The 13,360-nt window shown below is 36.8% G+C and overlaps 1 pseudogene; it reads left to right on the top strand.

The window, feature by feature from the left end:
- LOC122495255 overlaps nucleotides 1–12,308 on the top strand; it is a 55,141-nt pseudogene extending 42,833 nt beyond the window's left edge.
- Nucleotides 12,309–13,360: the final 1,052 nt, after the last annotated feature.

Here is a 13,360-nt window from a genome sequence, read left to right as displayed (position 1 = left end):
CTGAAAACTTGCCAAATTTATCAAAAACAACCTACACATCCAAAAACTCAATGAACTTCAGCTATGACAGATGCATGGAGATCCCTGGCAAGCACATAATCAGTCAACTTTTATAAGACAAAGGAGTGAATGCGGAACGTAGCAAGACAGAAACAACTTCTCATATACAGCGCTTCTCAATAAGTTTAACAGCCTATTTCTCCTCAGAAACTGTGGAGGCCAGGAAGCAGTCTCCTGTGGTATTAAAAGCTTGAAATATTAAAAAAAAAAAATCCTGTCAGGAATTCCTTATGAGGCAACTATACTTCAAAATTGATAGTAAAATTAAGAGCCTCCGACATGAACAAAAGCTGAGGGAGTTCACACTTACAGACTTAGCTTACATGAAATACCAAATGGAGTTCTTCAGGCTGAAAAGGATGGAAACTAGCGGTACATCAAAGCCATAGGAACAAATAAAGAACACTAGTAAAACTACATAAGTGAATATAAAAGCCAGTATTATTATATTTTTGTTTTCTAACTTAGTTTTTCCTGTGTGTCTTAAAAGACAAATGTGTAAAACAATAATAAAAATCTGTTCTTGAGTGTATAAAACATCTGTTCATATCTTTTACAAAGGAATAACTTTTGACAATAAGAACATAAAGGGTGACTGTATAACAACAGTTGTTTGTATGCTATTAAAGCTAACTTAGTATCAACTGAAATTCAAATACTAGTTTAATGTGTAAACCGCAATCCCCAGGATAACCACTCAGAAAATAACTTGAAAATGGAAAAATAAATACAGAGGCAATCAAAATGGCATGTACACAGAGGCACAGACACCCAAAGAAGGGAGGAATTATGAAACAAAATATCAGACATACAGCAGATGTCTTACCAGTAGTAACTTGAAATGTACATAAATTAAACTCTCCAATAAAAGACAAAGGAATTAATGTTTAAAAATGATTCCACTCTGTCTACAGAAGGCTTACTTTATTTTTTTAAAGTTTTTATTTACTTATTTTGAGAGAGTGTGCGTGGGGGAGGGGCAGAAAGAGAGAGGGAGAGGGAGAGAATCTCAAGCAGGCTTCACACTGATAGTACGGAGCCCGTGCGGGGCTCGAACATACGAAATGTGAAATCATGACCTGAGCTGAAATCCAGTCAGGCGCTTAACTGACTGACCTACCCAGGTACCCCAAGGCTCACTTTAGATACACAAATATGTTGAAAGTGGAAGGATGGAAAAAGATATTCCACGCAGATAATAATGAAACTTATCTGGGTAGGTATACAAATATCAGACAAAATAGACTTTAAGTAAAATTATTATCAAAGATGTTGAATGACATTATATATTGAAAAAAGGGCCAATTCATCAGGAAGATAAACCAAGTATAAATAATAAATACATAACAACAAAGCCCCCAATTTTTTGAAGCAAAAATTGAGGAGACAGTTCTCTACTAGTTGGAGACCTCATACTCCCTTTTTAATAATGGGTAGAACAACCAGATATCAATAAAGAAGTGAGCAACACTGTAAACCAGCTAGATTCAGCAGACATATACAGGACACTTTATCCAACAAACACTCAAAAATTAGGAGTAGACGGGAACTTGCTGTTTGAAAAAGGGTATTATTAAAATTCCATGGCTAACATCAATGGTAAACAACTGAAAACGTCCTCCTAATACCAAGAACAAAACAAGTGTGACCCATTTTGACACCACATATCAACACTGTACTGGAAGTTGTAGACAGAGAAAACACAGAGGAAAAATAAATAAAATATCTCAAAATGGGAAAAGAAATCAAACTATCTCTCTATTCATAGTATACATGATCTCCTATTTAGAAGTAAAGAAAGCTCAGACTTAGAATGAATTCATTGAAGTTACAGCATACAATATTAACACTCAAAATTCAGGTTGCATTTCTGTACAGTAGCAGTCAACAAATGGAAAGTAAGTAAACAATTTATAAGAGCAAGAAAACAAATGGGAATAAATTTAACAAAAGAAATGGAAGATTTGTACACAGTGAAAACCAGAAAGCTGCTGAGGAAAATTAAAGAAAACCTAAATAAATGTGAAAATGTCCTGTGTTTGTGGATTGCAAGACTGTAAAACGGGAATCCTTTCCAGAGCGATATAAAGAGTAATGCAGTCCTCAGCAAAATCCCAATATCTTTGCCCAAATGGGAATCCTGATTCTAAAACTCATATTGAATTGGTTAAGGACACCAGATAACCAAAATAAATGTGAGAAAGAACAAAATTGGAGGACCTAGAATTCCTGACATAAAAACTTACTACAAATTTTGAGTAATCAAAATTATAATTCCAGCAGAGGCTAGATATATAGATCAAAGTAATAGAACTGAGCCTCCACATATAAAACCATGCATGTATAATCCATTCCTTTTTTACAAGTGTGCCAAAAACAGCGGTAAAACAATACTCTCTTAAATGGTACTGGCACAACTAGAGTCTATGGGAGAATGAAATTGAAACTACCTTGTACCATATAAGGTAATCAATTCAGAATTAATCAAAGACTGAATGTTAGAGCTAAAACTATAAAAGTCTTAGGTGAAAACATAGGGGTAAATCTTCATGACCTGAGGGTTGGCAGTGGATTTTTATACATGATCCCAAATCAAAAGAGAAAAAGACAAAGTAGATAAATTGGTCGTCATCAGAATTAATCATGTCTGTGCAATGAAGGACATTCTCACACAAGTGAAACAATCTACTAAATGGGAGGAAATAATTTGCCAGTCCATATCTACGAAGGGTCTAGAACCTAGAATATATGAAGAACTTCTACAACTCAACAACCAAAATACACAGAACCCAACTTAAAAAATGGTCAAAGGATTTTAATAGATATTTCTCCAATAGAAGATACACAAATGAAACAAGCACATGAAGAGATATTCAGTGACAGTAGTCATTAGTAAATTGCAAACTCAAAACCACAAGTGATCATTTCACACCCACTAGAATGACTACTGTAAAAGAACAACAGCAAAAAAAGTGTTGGTAAAGAGGTGAAGAAATTAGAATCATGACACATTGCTGTTAAAGTGTAGCTGCTGTGCAAAAGCACATGGCAGATTCTTAAAAAAATTAAACCATGTGCCCCAGTAATTCCACTCCTAGGTATATAACAAAAGAATTGAAAACAGATATCCAGGGGCGCCTGGTGGCGCAGTCGGTTAAGCGTCCGACTTCAGCCAGGTCACAATCTCGCGGTCTGGGAGTTCAAGCCCCGCATCAGGCTCTGGGCTGATGGCTCAGAGCCTGGAGCCTGTTTCCGATTCTGTGTCTCCCTCGCTCTCTGCCCCTCCCCCGTTCATGCTCTGTCTCTCTCTGTCCCAAAAATAAATAAACGTTGAAAAAAAAATTAAAAAAAAAAAAAAAAGAAAACAGATATCCAAACACTTGTACTCGAAAGTTCGTAGCAAATTACTAATATTAACCAAAGTTGGTAACAATCAAATGCCCATCAGTAGTTGAATGAATATAGTCTAGTCCTGCAATGTCTAGTCCTACAGTCTGCAATACACTAGTCCTGCAATGACAGGTCTATAGTCTAGTCCTTTCCAGAAGAAAGGAAATGTACCACTGATACATACTGTATCATGGATAAACCCCAAACATTCTACATGAAAGAAGGCAGATGCAAAAGGTCACATTTTTGATCCCTTCTTACATGAAAAGATCCAAAATTGGTAAATCCATAGAGACAAAGCATTAGTGGTTGCCAGGGACTGGGCAATAGGAAGCACCTGCTTTAATAGTATTTAATAAGTATTTTCTCTGGGGATGATAAAAATGTTTTGGACCTAGACAGAGGTGATGTTTGTGCAATATTGTGAATGCACTAAATGCCCCCAAATGGTACTTTAAAATGGCTTGTTTTTATGTTAAGTGTAACTTGCTCAAAATTATATTACACGGATCAAAGAGCACTCACTCCAGCCAAGTCAGTCTTTACACATCTGTGCTTCTCTTGTTTTGTGTCAAATAAGAACACTTTCCCTGTCCACTTGCTGAAATGTGTTTTCCTTTCAGGGGCGGTTGACATTCAGGGATGTGGCCATAGAATTCTCTCAGGAGGAGTGGGAGTGTCTGGACCCTGCTCAGAGGGCCTTGTACAGGGATGTGATGCTGGAGAACTACAGGAACCTGGTCTCCCTGGGTGAGGATAACTTCCCTCCCGAAGTCGGTAATTACTTTTTATGTCTGCATTTTCTTTTGACTTGATCATAGGAGTTTCAAATCCCTGTTTCTAAGGGAACGGTTGCAGCTGTTTTAATTGAGAATGGAAAGGCATCATAATGTGGCAAATGGACTCTAACTTCCCTTTCCTTCAGAAGTTCTGCACTCCTGCTTGTTTAGGTGGTTGCAGAACATTAGTAGTCAGAAAAGCTTAAAGGAGGGGACTGGTGAGGACGAGCACTGGGTGTTATTTGTAAGTGATGAATCCCTAAATTCTACTGAAACCCATACTACACTGTGTGTTAACTAACTAGAATTTAAATAAGAATCTGGGAGTCTGGGGAATAGGTTATAAAAATCCTTAAAGTCTTAGTAAAGTCCAGTTGCACTGACATCATTAAAGATAAGGCTCAGAGACAATAAAGTTACTTAAAGTTGGGGGGAAAAAAGGAAACCTTATGGTGAATTTTTTAAAATATCTGATTCTGTGGTCTTACCCTTGTGCTTTTGGCTCAGTATTTCTTGGAAAGAACCAGATCTCTGCATACCTAAAATAATCCTTAAGCATTCAGGCATTCAGTTGACTAATTTTTGAAGTATGTTTCTACACCCACATATACTGAATGTCCTTTCTTCTTTGCTGAAAAATGAGCTGGGAATGTGTTCTGGAAGAGAAGCAGAACATGTTTTGTTTTTCTTCATAAATAGAAATCTTTTCTTGAACTGAATATCATCTCTATCATCTCTTTCCAGGGGAAAGATCCCTGGACTGTGGAAAGTGAAGTGAATATAGGAGAACATCCAGACAGGTGGGAATGTGTTGGGATGTGAGCATAAGTCAAAACTGAAATGGGTTGAGTAAGCAGGTCCATTAAGTATTGTTTGGGAAGGATCTGTGGGAAAATAAAAGTTTATTTCTTAGGAGCTTTCAAAGGAAATCTTCCCCCATCCCACACACACTTCTCATTCTGTTATTCATATGAGTAAATCAAATTACGTACAAGTTTAAACTCCCACTGTTAGGACCTACAACACTGTTATTTGGGCCCTCTGACCATACTGGTGCTGTGATTTGAGAGGGACTGAGATGGCTGTCTCTAAGAGAGTCTTTCCCTCCATCTCTCATGGTTCTCATAACATACAGGTCAGAGCTGAGGTCTCTGTAGTACAAACCCCCAGAACTATTCACTTTCCATTTCCATTTTGTATCCTTGACAGAACTTTTCAGGAGACAAACAAAAGGTAATAACTGTCTATTAGAGTAGAGCTAAGGCCTCTTTCTTTCCTGGGCTATCCTGGCTTCTTGAGGTTGGGTGCTTGTGCAGTAATTAGGAGGAAGGCATGATGTAGATAGTTCTAAAAAGTGAATATCAATGGCACAAAAACAGACACATAGACCAATGGAATAGAATAGAAACTCCAGAACTAGACCCACAAACGTATGGCCAACTCATCTTTGACAAAGCAGGAAAGAACATCCAATGGAAAAAAGACAGCCTCTTTAACAAATGGTGCTGGGAGAACTGGACAGCAACATGCAGAAGGTTGAAACTAGACCACTTTCTCACACCATTCACAAAAATAAACTCAAAATGGATAAAGGACCTGAATGTGAGACAGGAAACCATCAAAACCTTAGAGGAGAAAGCAGGAAAAGACCTCTCTGACCTCAGCCGTAGCAATCTCTTACTCGACACATCCCCAAAGGCAAGGGAATTAAAAGCAAAAGTGAATTACTGGGACCTTATGAAGATAAAAAGCTTCTGCACAGCAAAGGAAACAACCAACAAAACTAAAAGGCAACCAACGGAATGGGAAAAGATATTCGCAAATGACATATCGGACAAAGGGCTAGTATCCAAAATCTATAAAGAGCTCACCAAACTCCACACCCGAAAAACAAATAACCCAGTGAAGAAATGGGCAGAAAACATGAATAGACACTTCTCTAAAGAAGACATCCGGATGGCCAACAGGCACATGAAAAGATGTTCAGCGTCGCTCCTTATCAGGGAAATACAAATCAAAACCACACTCAGGTATCACCTCACGCCAGTCAGAGTGGCCAAAATGAACAAATCAGGAGACTATAGATGCTGGCGAGGATGTGGAGAAACGGGAACCGTCTTGCACTGTTGGTGGGAATGCAAATTGGTGCAGCCGCTCTGGAAAGCAGTGTGGAGGTTCCTCAGAAAATTAAAAATAGACCTACCCTATGACCCAGCAATAGCACTGCTAGGAATTTATCCAAGGGATACAGGAGTACTGATGCATAGGGCCACTTGTACCCCAATGTTCATAGCAGCACTCTCAACAATAGCCAAATTATGGAAAGAGCCTAAATGTCCATCAACTGATGAATGGATAAAGAAATTGTGGTTTATATACACAATGGAATATTACGTGGCAATGAGAAAAAATGAAATATGGCCTTTTGTAGCAACGTGGATGGAACTGGAGAGTGTGATGCTAAGTGAAATAAGCCATACAGAGAAAGACAGATACCATATGGTTTCACTCTTATGTGGATCCTGAGAAACTTAACAGGAACCCATGGGGGAGGGGAAGGAAAAAAAAAAAAAAAGAGGTTAGAGTGCAAGACAGCCAAAGCATAAGAGACTGTTAAAAACTGAGAACAAACTGAGGGTTGATGGGGGTGGGAGGGAGGAGAGGGTGGGTGATGGGTATTGAGGAGGGCACCTTTTGGGATGAGCACTGGGTGTTGTATGGAAACCAATTTGTCAATAAATTTCATATAAAAAAAATAATCAAGAAGGACTAAGAAAAAAAAAATAAAAACTAATATATAAAGCCAGATGATTAATACTATTAATTAAAGGAAGTTTTTAGAGTATTTTGAGTACCTGGCATTACATTAATAATGTAATAAATCTATTTGGAACTGTTTGACATGTTTGGAGGTAACCACATCTGCTGCTACAGTGTGTCAGTAGATCCAAATAAACACGCATCCCTAGCATTTGGCTCTTGTGAACGATATCACTTATCAAGAGTCAAATTTAACCTTTAACATTGTGTACCCAGACATAATGTTAGCTTTAATCAAAATAATTGCTAAATTATGAAAAAAGTATGTTTAATTTGACAGTATATAATTATTTATCTGATTCTTTCTAAAAATATTTGAAGTAACGTGTAATGAAGTTCAGAGGCATTAAAAAAACCCAAGAGTAAAAGAACAAAAGTCACTTTACAACAGGGTGGTAGGAGTAGAAGGTGTAGGGATGGTGAATAATTAATCTGAAAAGAATGAGTAGATGTTAAAACCAAGTAGAAAACTTAACTCTGCACTTCTTGGTAAAAAGGGAAATATAAGTCGCAACCAAAATGAAACATACTAGTTGATTAAAAGAAACAAATATTGCCGAGCATTAAACTCAAAGAAAAATTGTCCACACAGATCTTATTATATGGAGGACAAACAAAAGTGTCATCAAATTACAATTTTATGAAAGATGTCAAAATAGTCCTTAGGTGGTTGTTTCAGTGTAGGCTTTTAGCAGAAGTCCAAGAATGTAATGTTACATACGTTTCTATGAAAGCTGAAGAAATATAGATTAATTTTGTAATTTGGAGGGTAATTGTAACACGAACAAGTATAGACTCAATAATTACTATGCCTCTTAGAATGTCCACTGCATGAACCATATTGAAGAAAACACGTTTCAAGACTCAAAAAAAAAAAAAAAGTGAAAATCAAAACTAGATGTAGGTTAAATAGAGCACAACTTACTGATATCTCTAGTTAGCTTTTCTGTAGGAAAAACGTATCATTCCACAGATGTTTGTTGTATTCTTGGTATGTGGAAAGCACTATATTGATATTTTTTTGGTTGTTTTGTTTTTATTTTTTGGTTTTAAGAACTCAAGAGTTGGCAGCAATTTTTGTTTTGTTTTTAAGTAATCTCTACACCTAACATGGGGCTTGAACTCAGAACCCCAAGGTCGAGGGTTGCATGCTCTGTGGACTGAGCCAGGCAGGCATCTTTTTTTTTTTTTTTTTTTTTTTTTTTTTTTAATATTTTGATTACCTTCACCCATTTCTGCCACCGTCCCCTCAACTACCTGCCTCTAGCAACCACACATATATTCTCTGTATCTAAGAGGGGTTATTTTGTTTTTTTAAGATTCCACATATAAGAGAAATCATACTTTGATAACTGCCATTCTAATAGGTGTGAAGTGATATCTCATTGTTGATTTGCATTTCCCTGATAATGAATGATGTTGTCCATCTTTTCATGGTCCTTTTGCCATCTCTAGATCTTTGGAAAATGTCTATTCATATCTTCTGCCTATTTCTTAAATTGGATTATTTGAGCTTCTTTTTGCCATGTTTTGGATTATTAGCCCCTTATCAGATACATATTTTGCTAATACTTTCTCCTGTCCAGTAAGATGCCTTTTCATGTTGTTAAAAAAAGTGCTTCCTTTGCCATGCAGACACTTTTTAGTTTAATGTAGCCCCACTTACCTTTGCTTTTGTTGATTTTTCTTTTGGTGTCGAAGTTAAAAAAAAAAAAAAAATCATTGCCCAGACCTGAATCAAGGAGCTCATTACCCCGTATCTTATAGGAATGTTATGGTTTCACGTCTTAGGTTTAAGTCTGTAATCCATTCTGTGTTAATTTTTGTGTATGGTTTCAGACAGTGGTCCAGTTTCATTCTTTCACCTGTTGGAGTCCAGTTTTCCCAAACCATACATTAAAGACATTGTGCTTTCCCCATTGTATAGTCATGTCTCCTTTGTTGTAAATTAATTGACCATGTGTGTGGGTTTATTTCTGGGCTCTATTCTGTTCTGTTGATCTGTGTGTCTATTAGATTTATGCTAATACCATACTGTTTTAATTACCACAGATTTGTAGTCAAGGAGTTTGAAATCAGGAAGTGTGATGCCTCCATCTTTGTTCATCTTTCTCAAGATGCTTTGGGCATTTGGGGTCATTTGTGGTTCCATACAAATTTTAGGATTTCTCTATTTCATGTGTAGGTTTTTGTATAGATATAAATTTTCAACTTATTTGTGTAAATACCAATGAATGAGACTGCTAAATCATATTTAAGAGTATGTTTAGTTTTGTAAGAAAGTGCAACTTGTCTACCAAAGTGGTATACAATATTCCCACCAGTAATGAATGAGAGTTCTTATTGGTCCACATTCTCACTAGTATTTGGTATTAGTGTTCTAAATTTTGGCCATTTTCATAAATGTGTAGGGATATTTTATTGTTGTAACATATATTTTCCTCAATTAAATTTATGTCTTTTTTTAAAAGTTTATTTTTGAGAGAGAGGGAGAAACAGAGAGCGCATGAGTTGGGGGGGGGGGGAGAGAGAGAGAGAGAGAGAGAGAGAGAGAGAGAGAGAGAGTCAGTCAGTCAGAATCTGAAGCAGATTCCAGGCTCCAAGGTGTCAGCATAAAACCCGAAGTGGGGTTTGAACTTCTAAATCATGCGGTCATGACCTGAGTCAAAGTCGGACACTCAACCAACTGAGCCACCCAGGTGCCCCTATGGCAGTCTTTAAACGGAGTATTTGTGATATCTTTAGAACATACTTTTTTTTTTTTAAGTTACTGCTTTAGTCACAAATGTCATTAATTTGATTTGCCATAGCTTTTTAGATAATGATACCTTATTTTGGGGTGCTTGGGTAGCTCAGTCGGTTAAGTGTCTGACTCTGGATTTTCGCTGAAGTCATGATCCCACAGTTCATGAGTTCAAGTCAAGCATTGTGCAGTGCGCTTACAGTGTGAAGACTGCCTGGGATTCTCTCTTTCTCCCTTCCCCTCCCCCATTTGCAAGGTCCCTCTCACTCTCTTAAGTAAATAAACTTAAAAAAAAATTCTTGTACATGTCTCATGGAACATGTATATGTTACATAATTCTTTTGAGTATATACCTAGAAGTGGAATTCATGAGATATTTAGTTTGATAATTTTTAGAGGAAATACTGTCCTATAACACCATACTGTCTCCCTGTTGAATGTTTTCCATTGTTACTTCATACCATAGTATAAATTCTTACAGAATGAGTCAATATTATGCCTGTTGCTATATCAGTTCCTTTCTCTAGGGTCAGGCTTTTAACTTACAACACAATCATATTCCCATAGATGCGCAAATACAAGCATTATCCCCACATTTATAAAAACAAAATTTAAAAACATTGTATATAACAAGGTGTTTGAAAACCATGGTTGAAAAGCTTCCTTTATTCATTATAAAGTATTATTTGGGTGTGTAATTATGCAATTTAGTATAAAATATTTATCTTCCAACTAAAGTATTATTTGGGTGTGTAATTATGCAATTTAGTATAAAATATTTATCTTCCAACTAAAGTATTATTTGGGTGTGTAATTATGCAATTTAGTATAAAATATTTATCTTCCAACTCTATTTGATAGGGAGCCCTTCAGCTGGATTTGTAATCAAGGAATTATCACCAATAGAGGACATTAATAAAGGAGAATTGTGCCACCTGGTAATACTGGAGAGAAATGAAAGTCATGGCATCCAGGATTTTGATCTCAAGGAAGTCTGGGAAAATATGCATGAGTTAGAGACTCAGTGGGAGTATGATGCAAGAAATTACAAAGAAGTGCCTTTGACCCATGACAAAAATCTCACTTGTGGAAAAGACCGGCAACTTAATCAGTCCTCAGTTACTCTTCCTGTAGAGCAGAGTGTTTCTGTAAGAAATAATATGTACCAGTATTTCATGCATGAGGAGCCATTTATGAGGAATTCGTTAAAACTGGGCGGTAACAGAAGTGGTTCTGGAAACCAGTACATAAACTGCGTGGAAAATAGAACTGGATTAAGTTTGCAGGCACATCTGGCTGAACTCCAGAGATTTCACAGTGAGGAGGAAATGTATGAATGTAGTAATCCAATTGAGAAGTCTGTCAGCAATGGTTCCTCAGTCTCACCACTTCAAGGAATTCCTCCCAGTACCAAAAACATTTGGAATAAATCTAGGAAGATTTTTAAATATCCTTTGTTACCTGCACAAGACAGAAGAGCATACACTAGAGGAAAATCTTACAAATGTAATGACTGTGGGAAGGCTTTTAGCAAAAGCTCAAATCTCATGAGTCATGAGAGAATTCATTCTGGACAGAGACCTTACAAATGTAATGACTGTGGCAAAGCCTTTATGGAGCGCTCACATCTGACTCGACATAAGAAAATCCATACTGGAGAGAAACCTTACAAATGTAATGAATGTAGCAAAGCCTTTGCTGAGCGTTCAGGCCTTACTCAACATGAGAAAATCCATACTGGAGAGAAACCTTACAAATGTAATGAGTGTGGCAAAACTTTTAAGCAGTGCTCCCACCTCATTAGACATCAGGATACACATCCTGGAGAGAAACCATACAAATGTGATGTATGTGGCAAGGCTTTTATCCAAAGCTATAACCTTATAGAACATCAGAGGATCCATACAGGAGAAAAACCATATAAATGTAGAAAATGTCATAAGGCTTTTAGCAGACGTTCAAACCTCTGGGGTCATGAAAGAACTCATACTGGAGAGAAACCTTACAAATGTAATGAATGTGGCAAAGCTTTTACCAAATTTTCAAATCTTACTACACATCAGAAAATACACACTGGAGAGAAACCATACAAATGTAATGTGTGTGACAAGGCTTTTATCCAAAGTTCAAACCTTACTGACCATCAGAGAATTCATACAGGTGAAAAACCGTATAAATGTAATAAATGTGATAAGTCTTTTATCAAACGTTCACATCTTTCGGGTCACGAGAGAACTCATACTGGAGAGAAACCGTTCAAATGTACTGAGTGTGGAAAAGCCTTTACGGAACGTTCACATCTTACTCAGCATAAGAAAATCCATACTGGAGAGAAACCTTATAGATGTAATGAGTGTGGCAAAGCTTTTACCCAATTTGCAAACCTTACTAGGCATCAGAAAATACATAGTGAAAAGAAACAGCATAAACCTAATATGTGTGGCAGTGCTTTTATTCAAAGCTCAAGCTTTGGGGATCATCAAAGAACTCATAGGAGAAAGAAACCTTGCAAATAAAATGAGCAAGGCTTACTCAACAGCAGAGATTCCATCATGGAGAGGAACCATATGAAACTACCATGTGGCAAAGCTTGTAACCATGGCTCACACCTCCCCTGATATCAGAATATAAATCTCTAAAAGAAAGCACACAAATGGATTGTATGGCAAGGCTTATCCAAAGCTTATTATGTCTTGTGAATGTAATTTTTACTAGAGGGAAACCTTACAAATGTAATGAGTATGATCAGGTTTATAAAAAATGTACAGATTGGGGAGGGGGGTAAAATAGGTGGATGGGATTAAGAGGTACAGACTTCCAGTGATTAAAAAAAAAAACCCAAAATGTACAACTTTGTGGTTTGTGGTCTTGAAAGAATTCACATAACATGGAAACCATAGAAATATGTCAAAGTGTTTACCTTAGGAAACACTAAAGAATTCATACTGGACAGAAACATTACATGTGTAATGAAGGTGATTGTTTAGCCAGTGGACTACAATAAGAAAATTCACACTAGGGGGGAGTAGGTCTATTTGGAGGATTAACCAATCTTAGGTGTTACATTTCATAGAAATTTAAACTCAGGAGATGATGTGAGTCAATGGAACAAGTGTATCTGTGGAAAGACCTAAACATCTTCTGTTTAAATCTTTTTTAAAGATTTTATTTTCCTCTCTACACCCATCATGGGGCTCAAACTCAAAACCCTAAGATCAAGAGTCACATGCTCTTCCAGCTGAGCCAGCAATGCACCCCTATAGCTTTTTTTTTTTTAAATTATTTGAGGTTTCTTGAGGCTTCATTATTGATGACTTTATAACCTCAAGTTTGGAATCCAATGATGTTATACTTTCATTACATGCATTTCATTTGTCAACCATGGTGGTTTCAGAGAAAGCATCAGTAAGGTTAAAGGAACTTATTTCATTAGGTGGGGCTTAGTCATATGTGTATACCCTGGAAAAACTAGGATGCTAATTTTAAGATACAGTATAGTATAAATCTGAGAGCATGGGGAGTGGTAGGGAATAGATCTAAAACTGTTACCCTAATTGTCATGTTTTCT

This window comes from Prionailurus bengalensis, chromosome E2 (genome assembly GCF_016509475.1).
Source record: "Prionailurus bengalensis isolate Pbe53 chromosome E2, Fcat_Pben_1.1_paternal_pri, whole genome shotgun sequence".
NCBI classification, from domain to species: Eukaryota; Metazoa; Chordata; class Mammalia; order Carnivora; family Felidae; genus Prionailurus; species Prionailurus bengalensis.
The sequence above is the reverse complement of the archived record's forward strand: the minus strand, read 5'-3'. Positions and strand labels throughout refer to the sequence as shown.